Source organism: Sciurus carolinensis, chromosome 8 (assembly GCF_902686445.1).
Source record: "Sciurus carolinensis chromosome 8, mSciCar1.2, whole genome shotgun sequence".
Lineage (NCBI taxonomy): Eukaryota > Metazoa > Chordata > Mammalia > Rodentia > Sciuridae > Sciurus > Sciurus carolinensis.
Genome location: NC_062220.1, coordinates 28,769,090 through 28,782,611, shown reverse-complemented (window position 1 = coordinate 28,782,611; position 13,522 = coordinate 28,769,090). Strand labels below are relative to the sequence as shown.

General features: G+C 36.1%; 1 non-coding gene across 1 annotated transcript; it reads right to left on the bottom strand.

The window, feature by feature from the left end:
- Positions 1 to 431: 431 nt before the first annotated feature.
- Positions 432 to 505, bottom strand: Trnav-uac (transfer RNA valine (anticodon UAC)). The gene has a single exon. It is a non-coding gene; the product is annotated as a tRNA-Val (tRNA).
- Between the last annotated feature and the right edge of the window lie 13,017 nt (positions 506 to 13,522).

Genomic DNA, 13,522 nt, shown 5'->3' with positions numbered 1-13,522 from the left:
TAGGGCTGGGGTGTGTAACCCAGTGGTAGAGCACTCCTGGATTCAATTCCACATTGTATCAATACCCAAAATGTGGTCATTTGTTTTGAAAACTATAGAATACTAACACACTGAGCTCCACATGCATTGGACCCTCCATTGAACATGTGACAGTGACAAAGGAAGTGTCATGAGCTGAATGGTTTAGATGTGAGTTAAATAGCCAAACAAATTATAATGGAGAGGAAGATGGAATAATAATAATCAATGAATTCACATTTGGAGCTGGGGAAAGAATCCAAACTCCATGGCCAACCCACCATGGAGGACAGAATGTGACGAGGCCTTGCTTCAGAAGGTATGTGACACAGAACCTGCCCAGCTCCACAAGGTGGTTTCCTTTTTTTAGGAAAATCTCAGATTAATTTTTTTTTTTTTTTTTTTTTTTTTTTTTGTGGTGCTGGGGATTGAACCCAGGGCCTTATGCTTGTAAGGCAAGCACTCTACCGACTGAGCTATCTCCACAGCCCCTCAGATTAATTTTTCTTCCATGTCTTACAACTTCTCTTGATTGATGTATTTTTATGTCTGTAGTGGCTGTAATATGTCACAGGACCTGTCTGAAGCAAGGTGAGCAATGTTTAATGCTTAAAGATGACTTGCTGAATGCCTAAAAGAGGAAAGAATGATTCAGTGGAAGAAAATAGGGAGGAAACACACGGATGACCACATGTTTATGGGGGGTACAATGTTTTTATTACCTAGAGAGAATATGTAGGGTCGTGAACTCATGAAAATTGCTGCATCAACCTATTTCAGTTTATTCTATAATCTTCAACTCATTGAGGTCTTTCAAGAGTTCTAAAAATGTTTGTATATTAGCAGAGACTTATTTTTCAAGTTTTACACTTATTTCCATTTTTGACAGGCAATAAATGCCATATAAATATTGGTTGTCACTGGTGTTATTTTAACTACATGATGGGTCACAGCAGTGTATGAGGAGATGGAGCTTCTTCCAGAGTAATTCTGAGATATTGTGAAGACAAATTCCACCTGAAGGTAAATTTAGGTCGACCCAAACAGGAAGCAATACCCATAATTTCCTACGCATGTGGGAAGTAAAATTGGTAGAAACAGCATTCAATTTAATCAGTGAAATTAACATGGAGGTATATTCTTGCACCTTATCTACCATGATCCAAAGGAGAGAAAGACTTAGAATTTGAGAGAAATGGACATTTCAGTCATGAAAGTGGGATACTTGCCAGAGCTCCTCCACAACCCGAGGAATCAGTCTTCCAGACCTGTCATTGCCCAACACTCATCAGCCACCATGTGACTTTTAATGCAAATCCTCCAATTCTTTCCTATCAGGACTCAACACTTGGGATAAATCTAAGCTTTCATACCCAAAATATACACATTAATTGAAATTCTTATCACAGTTCAGTCAGTGAGTCTGTCAACTCAGGTCACATTGTTGCTGGGTTATACTGAAAGAGTTCAAGGTTAACAAACAGATTTTAGGTTTTGTCAATGTCAACTCTGTGGAGCTTCTTTCCCTGGTGGCATCGGTGGCCTTTCTACTCAAACACATTTGATACTTTATTAAATGAAACTACCAGTTTCCACAGATATGTGTGTATAAAGTTACAAATAACTCTTTTAAAAAAAATGAAACCTTTTTTGGAATAATACATGAAAATCCACATAATTTTAGGGCTCATTATTTCTTTACATATTAAATTTTTTAAAATATTTTTATAGTCATAGAAGGACACAATACCTTTACTTATTTATTTTTATGGGGTGCTGAGAATTGAACCCACTGTTTCACACATGCCAAACAAATGCTGTATCATTGAGCCACAACCCCAGCCCCTACATATTCTAATTTTAGGGCATGATAAACCATGAATAGAGTCTATGCTTTCATGTTTTTCAAATTATTTCGCAAGCCATACTACCTACCATGGTTTTCAATCTGTTTGGTCTGGCACCACTGTGCAATTTACCAAGGACATCTGGAACGTGGGGACTTGCGGTGGAAAAGGAAGAGAATTGTGTTATGGAAACAATGAAGAGACCTCGTTACTGGTAACTAGGTCCTGGGGGTGAGGTACAATAAACATGCTGCAAAACTGGGAAAGTCACACACAACAAAAAGCAACAAAGAACTCTCCTTTCTCAAATGTCAATCATATCTCTATTGAGAAATATTACTCTTAGTTCTTTATAACATAAGGATGGATTATAACTGAGAGTATGATTTAAAACAAAAAGACACTGGAGATCTAAGTGAATTTGCTACTGTTATACCAGGAAATGGTATAACCTGTTTAACTTTATAATTCCAAAACATTATATATAGCCCTGTGTATGTATATGTGGATACAAGGCATTTATATGAGTTTCTTTATTTTTTGAAAGCTTAATTTTTTTCCCTTCTCTTTCTCTCTCTACTTTTCCAGTGAGCGAAGACTGATGATATAGTTCTTGGAATCAAAGACCTTCTAAACTTCCTTGAGAATCTGGTCAATCAAAGCAGCGGAACCAGAGAGCTCATCTTGGCAACAGGGAATTGCAACCCTGAAAAAAAGTCATGGTTTTTGCATGGATCAGTCATTCTGCGTTCTTAATCACACAAAGTTTCTTTCCACTAGCTCTCATCATCCAAAGGTGACAGCGTAGGGGGAAACCTCTAAATATCCATGCATTTTCTCAACCAGATTACAAAGCCCAGCATTCTATGCACACTCTACTGATGTAGAAATAGATTGGGGTACAAATAGGGACTGATCAAATATCAGAGTCAGGCTGACCATTTACACAAAGGTTTTCATTCCAGGGACAGATGCAGCTGGCTCTCAGGCCTGCCTTAGACAAAGACCCAACTAAAATCCTGTACGGCTGAGGTTTAGACAATCACAAAATCAATTGCATTACAGCATCTAGTCCTTTTAAACTTAGTGACTAAAGATCAGTCCCAACCAGTGAACTTTCTAATTGTTGCAAATGCTCTGTAAGTGCTTGGCTTGTCCTACCCAAAGCTTTTCAGGAGATACAAGTTAACTCAGAAACAAAGTTTTCTGGACATCAATGAAGCCTTTTGAAGAAACATTATTGAGAATTTTTTTTTAAATCTCTTGCCAAAATGAAAGAAGAAAAGTTAAGTTTCTGTCCAACAATCTCACAATCAGCAAGACAAAGAAAAATAATCCAACCCCCAAAGCCAACAAAAGGCCCATTTACTGTCTGACACCCTGGTGGACTTTGAAGCCACGCTTCTCTAACAATCACTGCATTATGCCCACAGAATAATGCCAACCTGTTAATGTGGTGTTTGTTCATTCTATTTGGAATTCAAATCAGAATACGTCAGGGTAGAAAGCTGCTCCAACACCAACTTGGTAAGGCTAAATCAAACATAGACGAAAACAACAAAGTCTTCTTTCTAAGAGAGTGAAAGCAAGATTAAAACTTAATGAAACTAAACTCTGCCGACAGGAGCCTACAAACACCACACAAAAGTACTTTCTCAAAGTGAAGGACCATATCCTTATGCAATCTCAGAAAATTTAAGTGTGATTCACAGCGTTCCTCAGGTCTACACCCTGGTAATTCACAAAAGACCGTATTTGTCTTGCAAACTGTTCTCAAAATCATCAGATTGTTCAAACTTGAACTGTCAGTATGATAAAAACAGCTACAAACAGGTTTTAAACAAAACAGGGATGAATTTTTAGAACAAGGAAAACACATAATTGTATTCTCCACCATAAATTCCCCATTACCAACATGCTTCATGACTCCAATCACTGTTCTGTTCCCTTGAAAGCATTTGTGACACAGCCCACTCTTTTCGGTAAACAGAATTGGGAACAATAATTATCAGGAATAAAAGTCGTTAGTGGAAGGGGAAGGTATAAAAATATGATTTGTGGTTTTATAAATGTTTTTAAACTTCCTTTGCAACCATAACCATCTCTTTACTAATTCTGAACACACTGAATATATCCTCTGTGTGTACCTGTGTGTGTGTGTGTGTGTGTATTGTTCCCCTAAGCTTCTAAACTCTGAGACAATTTTCAAATTTTATCAAATTCAAAATACTTTGTTTCAGCAAGAAAAAAGAAATTCTAGTTGAACTAAATTTATATTTTTCAATACAAATACAAGTAAGAAACATACAACTCTGAAAGGGCTTTTTCCTAAAAACTCAGCAAAATAAATTGTGATTAAATTGTAAACTTATAGCTGTCTCTGCTTACATTTAAATTTGGTATATATAAAAAAGTAAAACGAACCAGTTAAATGTTTATCTTTATGGTAAGGCATTTGACTCCAGAGATTCCTACGGATTTTCCAGAATGTATTGCATGAATTAATTATCTGTCTTAAAAAAATCAAGAAAAAGTATTGAATGCAGTTTGTGGGACTGAAATAATAGGAAATGGAAATGTCATTTAACAGCCATGTGATTGATTAAAGTATTACTAGCTGAAGAAAATGATCACTTTGAGATTGATTAAACTGTATATTAAAAAAAAAATCAATCTTGGAATTCTGAGCATTTGAGCCACAAAGACTTCTAATCCTCTACAAATCCACAGAAAGCAAAGGAAAATTGATTTAGCACAGAGTTCTAGGATTTAAAGACCCTATATCTATTATGGTAAGTAATAATTATCTTCTTCTTAAACCAATACAATCTCTTCAATCAATTTATTTTACCCTACTGCAGATTACAATGTTCAGGGTAAAAGCATGGAAAATAGTTTAGTGGGATTGTGAAAAATCAGGACTATCGTGCGGTTAAGTCATTCAAATACATAGTAAGTTTATTTTCTAACATATTTTCTAACAACAGTGACGAGATGTCTCCCCAGAGGACTATCGCATGTTCCATGTAGACGCTGTTCTTCCCTTTGTTGGGGGTCAGCTCTTCTTGGCCTGTCTTGTTCAGTCTCCACACAGGGCTTTGATACAATACCTCCCTCTACCTAGGGTTCCCCTTCCACCTCTAAGCCTTTCACAATACTTCCTCAAAAGGAACTTTTGTTTTTTATTTTTTGTACCAGGTATTGACTCATGGACATTTAATCACTGAGTCCTTTAAAAAAAATGTGTAAAAATTTTATTTAGAGATAGGGTCTCATTAAGTTGCCTAGGGCCTCAATAAGTTGCTGAGGCTCACTTTGAACTCACAGTCCTCCTGCCTCAGCCTCCTGAGCCACTGGGATTACAGGCCTGTACTACCGTACCTGGCCCAAAAAAATCTTCTCTGACACCACAACTAGGTAAGGTCCCCCTATTATACAAGGAAAGGGGAAATGGACAATATCTAAAATGGCTTTTAAGATACTGGAACTTAACAACTCTGAGATAAAGACATTTAAAGATTCAAACAGCACACAGATACTATAGCTTGTCTACATATACCATATACATGGTCATGAATGTGTACATGATTTGGTTAACACTGAACTGCTCATTTTATGGCTTGAACACTGTTTTAAGAAAATTATGCATTCTTACCCTTTTTCATTTTTAATTTTTTGTTGGGGGGTCACTCCATCTTAACTCATAGTTCTGATTTCCCATCTGTATTTTACCAACCTGTATCTTCATTTAGTTTAAAGACTCATTAATTCTTTCATTAAGTAAATAACTTACTCAATACCTACTATGTGTTATCTGAATTTTGTTTTATAGATTTTCTATGAATGTGCTGGAAAAGTAGAGAAGAGTTATTATTTGTAATATCCAGAAGGAGATCTGTACTCTTATAATTCTTATGCTAAATCATCATACAACCAAGGTAAAATCGGGTGACTTTGGATAAGTCAGTTAATTTCTCAAAAAATCAGTTTTGCATATTTAAAAATAGATCTGAATAATACTGCGAGATCTTAAAATACCTTTTAGGTCCAAAGTAATGTAATTCCATTACATCATATAGCAATATTTAAAGCAATTTTGAATACAAAAACTGATAATATAGATAACAAAGCAAAACTGGGTTTTAGTAAATAATTTTCAATTGCATTTACTAAAAGAACAAAACAAATAAAAATATGTATCTTTCCACTCCCCAGAGAAAGGGAGAGAATATTCATAAGGCTTGTTTATAAAATTATGGAAACTTTTAATGTGCTTCTCCACCCTCTTTATGATAAGGTTATTGATAGTCAGAGATATAGGAATATCCTGCCTAGAAAGAGAATATAGAAAGCTAAGCCAACAGAAATTTCCTGGAAAGTACACCAAAATGCAAGGTGTAATCAAATTATCAGGAAAAGATCTCAATAATCAGAACAGTCCATCTAGTTCAAAATAAGCATAAAGGGTTAGAGAAGAAATTTTCTTTACTGCATCTAAAATGTTTTAGATCAGGACTAGGAATAAATGGAGGGAGAGGGGAGTAGTTATACTCACTGTTAATTAACACCTAGCATGAGGCGAGAGAGGATGGGCAGGGTCAATCATGTGAAGACATGACATTTAGGATCCAGAGAGACATGAGGCTAAATTTACTGCTTATACACTCATATTTAGCAGCAGGAGTATGGACTAGTCTTCAGAAATGTAGGATTGTGTTTTGAGTATCTGATATTAAAGATATCTTCTGTGAGATCTGGTCAGCTCTTAATCCGAGTGATTCCCAATATGGTGGAATATTTTCATTGACATGAGCAATCCTTCCTGTGCCAAGTAACTCTAAAAGTGGGAAGAAATAGAGTATGTTCATGATATCCTTAGTAAGTGTGAAATAAAATAACAATAGTAAAATACAGTAATAATGACACACTTGATGAGTGTTTATTTTATAAAGACATTGTTCTTTGTATTAATTCATTTAAACTCATATTAATGAGTCCCTAATACTTTCAAATATGAGAGAATATCCATGTAACTATAAAATAGTTACTTGAACTTGGAAATTTAAGGAACTATAAAAGAATAAAGGATGTAGAATATTCTTTATAGAATATTTAAAGCAATGTTTCTCAAATTGATATCTCCCCAATAAAATGAACATCTGGATGTTTGGCACACTGTATACTTAATCAAAATCTGATCCAGTGCCTCAGAGTTAACATTGAGATGAGATAGTGTTTCATAAAGATAAATCAGGTACCTACCTAAGACTTTTCAAAGAGCCAGGGAACTTATTGAGTATTAAACACTAAGTGTCATACAGAAATCATTGTGTGGGAAAAAAAAAAAAAAAACCTGCAAGATTTAAAAAGTGAATGATTGGAATTTAGTAGTCTCCACATCAGAAACCTATATTCTGAGATTACTAACATCTTTAATATTATGCTCATCTCTAATCCCATTAAATAAAACTGAATAAAACATAAGTCATCATAACATATTAGGGCAAATTATCTATTTGGTAAGGTTCAGAAAATAATACTAATACCTAATACATAGAGTAGTATTAAAACACAGAGAGAAGCAGGAGAGGAAGAATGTATGACGTAGGCCATAAACTAAAACTGAGTAATGCAGCATTATTATTAAAAAGTCTTACATGACATGGTACGTACGTAATTACAGAGCCTGAGAAGTCTCACATTATGCCATCTGCAAGCTGGAAAATAAGGAAAACCATTGGTTTAATTGAATTTGAGTCTGAGGATCTAAGCTAGCCCCAAATAATTCCATCTTCTGCTTAGAATTCCCTTAGAAGGGTGAATTGTATCCTCCAAAAATATATGGTAAAGTCCTAATCCCCAGATCAGGATGTGATCTTACTTAAAATAAGTAATTAAAGATGGAGTTAAGATAGATGATGTCAAACTGGAACAGAGTGAGCTCTTAATCCAATATGATTATGTCCTTGTAGGAGGAGAAGACATAAACAGGAGAAAGTCAGCTCATGGAGATGAAGGAAGCATTTGCAGTTAGGCTGCCACTAACGAGGGCTTGGGCTACTGGAAGCTGGAAAAAAAATGAAAGATATCCTAAAGACTTACTGGTTTCCTCTCTTCCATGTTAGTTTTCACTATCAAAGATGCTACATGTCCTCCTTATTTATTTCCTATGGTGTTTTGCTCAACAAGACAGGGCAGGACTGAGGGTTTGTTCCCAGCGATATCATGGGCACCTCCACAATGCTGAACAGCTAGTAGGGCTCACTAAGTACTTGTTGACTACGTAGTCTGAGTGTAATGAGAGTCATGACTTAACCAATGCTCTGTACTCACTGTGGCTCACATACTTTTATGGCATGATAGAGCCAATTTTACCATGATTCTTTGGAGAAAAAGACCTTTTACTCTAATTCTACTTTTATGAAAATCAAGCAAATGGTGAGAAAAACACTTATTAGCTATATATTTTAAAATGCTTTTTAAAACAATAAATGCAAATTCATCTGGATTCTGTAAATGACTTACATTTATAAAATGAAGTGATGAACATTTGCTCTTTTCCTCTGTAAAGCTGTCCTGCCTGCCCCTTTCCCTCCCAATCACTGGTCTCTCCCAAGTCCCTTCAATTGCCCATGATGGCTCCATCTTCTTCTCCACCTTGCTTCATGACACTGCGTGTACCACACAGTCTTGTTTATTTACCTATGTGTCTGATTTTCAAGGAATAAGCTACTCAATGGTAGGAATATAAAGGTCTAGAAAAGTTAAATTATGTTCTAACTACTTACCTAGCACCAGGAACAAAGAAGTTTCATAAATATTTTCTGAGTTAATGCTTGGAGCCATGAATCTGAAAGCTTTGTAATTCTGAATTATTGAAGAATGTTAAATTGAGTTCATTATGTTATCCAGTTATACAGTTAGATAGATAGATAGATAGATAGATAGATAGATAGATGATAAATCAATAGATAGATGGATCGATAGATAGATTTTAAAAAAGTTTTTGTTAACTAACCTGAAGTCACAAAATTTTACTGGTTAAGGAACAAAAATACCATTTATAGAGTTTTGGATAACCTTACTGGAATTAATTTAATTGTGAGTTTCCTTTTCTTTTTACTTTTTTTTCTTTCACTTTTTTTTTAATGAGTACAGAAGATACTTGATAGAATCTGGACAGGTAAGAAGTTTAACAAAGACAGTTCACAGTAAAATAATGCATGCTATAAAAACTGATTTTTTTGTGAAAAAAAACAATAAGGAAATTTTCAAGTCATGAAATACTTATTTTGAGTTATCAAAATTTCTGCTTCGCCAGAGGTAGAATTCAATAAGAAGTTACATTTCAACTTCTGAGTCAAAGGGCAGGTGAGAAATTTAAATTTCACTTCCTTCATCATGGTTCAGAGTCTTATCATAGTTTCCTAACTGGTCTTTCATGTTTGTGAAAGACCTATTTAAACTGTTTCCAAATTGAACTTCCTATTCCAGACTTAAGATGATATTTCTCCAAATTCAAAACCTTAAAAAGAAAACTCCATTTTCTGAATAATTCAATCTAAACATCTTTCAAAACATGGTCCCTTTATTATAAGGTCTCTGTAATAGTAAATAGTAATTTTCATTACTATTTTCCATAAAGCTTCTGTTGAAATCTATTTCCCATCATTATGAGAAAATGCCTGAGTTTGGGTAGTTTTTCAAAGTAAAAAAGGTTTATTTACATTTATAGTTTTGGAGGTTGAAAATCCAAGATCTGGCTGCCCCATCTGCTGGCCTCCAGCAAAGGTCCCTTTACTGTGTCACAACATGGTGGAGAATTAGAAAGGGAAATGACGGTGGGTAGAAGAAACCCAACACATTGGCAGGTTTTACTGTACAACAACAAGCTTTGCTCTTACTCTACTAATCTAGTCCCACAGATCTAGAAACCTTTTTAGGCAGCATTAATCCATTCACCAGGGTGAGCTAATCACTTTCTCCTAGGTCTTACCTCCTAAAATTGACACCACCTCCCAACACCTTTGGGAAACACATATAAACTGTATCCAGACCACAGAGCTTCCACGCACACATGCAGAGCAGCCAAACTGAACTGTTCATTCTTCCCTCAGTCACACCCAGTGAGTTCCTCCTCTATTCCTTCGTTAAATTATCTTTCTCTCCCTGGACCATCCACTCCTCATGCAGACTTTCATCAGATCCTTCTCAAAGCCATCCATAAGTTTTTCATAAAGTCTTTCATGCTCTCCTCCAGTCTGACCTGTTCCCTTTTTTCAACTGTCACAGAATTTTACCCTTCCTCAGGCACCTAACATGTCCTTTTTATATCACAGCTGTTTGTATATTTGTCTTAATCCTTCTTGCCCATCCACCACTGCCTGGTTTTGTAAGGTCTGAGACCAAGTTCTGCTTAACCTCAGCATAGAACCTTTTGTATATAATGTACTCTATCAGTATTTGTATATAAAGTTGTCCAAGTATCATAATAGGAACTGTGAAATCACAATTGTTGATCTGCTCAGCAGCTGACCTAGGTATCCTCAGCTGTCCTCTTCAAAAGGTAAGAGAACAATCAAGCATTGTTGCTATCCTCCCTGAAACCTCTTCAAGTACACATGGTGGGCTAGGCATGGTGGAGCACACCTATAATCCCAGCAGCATGGGAGGTTGCGGCAGGAGGATTGCAAATTCAAAACCAACCTCAGCAACTTAGCAAGACACTGTCTCAAAATAAAATTTAAAAAGTAGAAAGGGCCGAGGATGGGGCTCAGTGGTTACATGTCCCTGAGTAAAAAACAAGTTAAAAAAAAAGAACACATGAACACACATACACACAGTGGGAGAAAAATCCCTTTGAAGAGTATCAGACTGTGGGAGAGAAGAGTGTGAGCAGTCATTTAGCTAATTAGGTTTCATCTGGAGGATAAGTGGTCTGGATCACATCTCTTTAATTTTTCTACTTCTGAAGTTTAATTATTTTAAATAACATCATGTTAAAATCTGAAAGAAAGAAAGAAAGAAAGAAAGAAAGAAAGAAAGAAAGAAAGAAAGAAAGACACTGACTCAGTTACACTACATAGTATATAAACCGACCATCAGAAAAACATATTCCCAGATAGAAAATTGGGTTTCCTTATCATGCAACTTTTCTGAAGATAAAAACATTCAATCACATTTCTTCTTTGGAAGCTTTTAAATATCACTGTATCCCCAGGTCACTGTCTGCCATTCCATTTAGACACAGGTCCCACATGTCTAGCATTTTGCCCAATTGCTGCAACTTAAACTCCTGAAGAGCAAAGAAAGGGGATTCAAATAATCCAAAAAGAGAGCATTACATTTTCATCTGTTTGTTTGTTTAATTCTAAGAGGGAATTTATTAGAGTGGCTCATACAGTCAGAGACTGAATAGTTTCACAATGGCTGTCTGTAGACTGGAGAGACGAGGGAAACCAGTAGGTGCTCCATCCAAGAAGGTGGAGCCTCAGAGCGAGAGAAGGGAGCAAGAGAAAGAAAAAGCGAGCCTGCACCTGACTAACTCAGAGGCTCAAGGCCTGAAAGCCCCTGGAGAGCTGCTGGTACAAGTCATGTTCAAAGGCCAAAGAGTCTGGTGTCCGTGGACAACAGCTGCAGGAAAACACATCGGCTCAGAATGGGAGAACCCAAGCAGAGCTAGCTTTTCTCTTCTGCATTTTCATTCCAGGACTCTAATCAATAGGCTGGTGCCACCACATTTGGGGCAGCTCTTCTACACTCAGTTCATGACCCACATGCCAATCTTCTGGAAACGCCCTCCCAGACCCACCCAATTTACCAATTTCTTACCAGTGTTCTAGGCATCCCTGAATCCAATAAAGTTGACTACCAAAATTAACCACCAAAGTGGGATTAAATATAAAAACAGAATAAACTGCATTATGAACCTAGCATCTCCTATTTTGGGTGGAACAGGAAGAACACAGGCAGATGCTTCTAGACTGAGAGATTCTGAGCTGCACATCCTGACATTGGAGAGGCCAAATAGACCAGCAAGATAAAGAAGGAGATCAGCAGGGGTGGACTGAGGACTCTGGATGCAGATCACTGGATGAGGGGGTGTGGATCTTCAGCCCAGGTCACTTCTCAACAGAACACATCAACTCCATTTACATCAGGGTGGGGCTTCACTCTGCCTCATGGCACAAGAGAAGGCTTGAGCCTTGGTAGAAAGTTGCATGGGTAGCTTCCAAGAGGAGACTGGACAGACGTGGTTCTAAGATAGGCCAGTTTATTCAAAACTCTACTCGTATCTTTCTTGTTAATTCTTGATGTACCGGTTAATAGTATTACATTATTTAACATCAACAGTCAACCTAAACCAGGTGCAGTGGCACACATCTGTAATCCCAGCAGCTCAGGAGGCTGAGGCAGGAGGATTGCAAGTTCAAAGTCAACCTCAGCAAATTAGCAAGCCCTGAGCAACATAGCAAGAGACCCTGTATCAAAATAGAAAATAAAAAGCTGGGCTGGGGATGTGGCTGAGTGGGTAAGTGCCCCTGGGAACCAATCCCTAGTAGCTAAAAAAAAAAAAAAAAAAAAAAAAAAAGAGAGAGAGAGAGAGAGAGAGAGAGAGAGAGAGACAGTTGGCCTAGAAAGAGGTCAGGACTTTGGACTGGTCAGAGCATTAGTTTTTTTATTGGGAGTTTATGAAGAATCTGTTCAAAAGTAGCATTTGAATATTCAAGTGTTCTAATCAAGATGTAAAAATATTTTATTATTCTACTACTGTGCTTTCATTCCACTTAAAGAAATTAAGTCATACAGATTTAATCGAGTCTGTCTTTTAAAAGAAGGAAAATTAGAATTCAGAGTGCTTCATGTAGGATGCACAAAGCTTCAAAGGTCAGTGTTCAGGGAAAACCAGATGACAAGTGCATTGTTTTTTATTCTTGATTCTGCTCATAATTCCTCATGGGAAAATCTGTAGCTCTACATGCTTATTCAGAGGTGAATTTATTTTAAAAATAAAGATAGTTTCTTCCTACTCTATTTATTCATTTTATAAATATTAGGAAGTAATTTTACATCTATATCTGAATATTAAAAGTACAGTTTTGTTTTAATATACAATATAGTTTTATAAGTCATGAACATAAAATAGTACTATTAGGAATGCTTCTTTATAACATAGTGATTACCTGCCTCAACGAAGCATATAATTATAAAGCAGTAAGGCCAATTCTAAGTTGTGCATAGAACCAGTAACTGTGTCATTAAGGCAATTAAAAGATTTATTGAATGTTGGTTAAAAGTAGATTGACAATGACATTAAAGAATAAAGTGTAATTTATTTGGTGCTACTTGGTAAATGAATGCCTCTAAATACAAATCATCTCACAATACCATATACAATATACTTTCAATTACAACTCAAACATAAGGTAACTTGCAAAACCACATGGCTGTACTCAATATACAATTGCATTTTTAAAAGAAAGGAAGAAATCTAGCAATTAATTAAATTAAGATGCAGTAACTTTTTCAAATAAAATATTAGCACCATACCAGATAAAATAACCTAAACTATTGGCCTTCTCATTCTTTTTAAATAACCAAATATAAACATTTTTTCAGAGCACAAATATTATTTTGCAAAATCAGATCTATGGTAG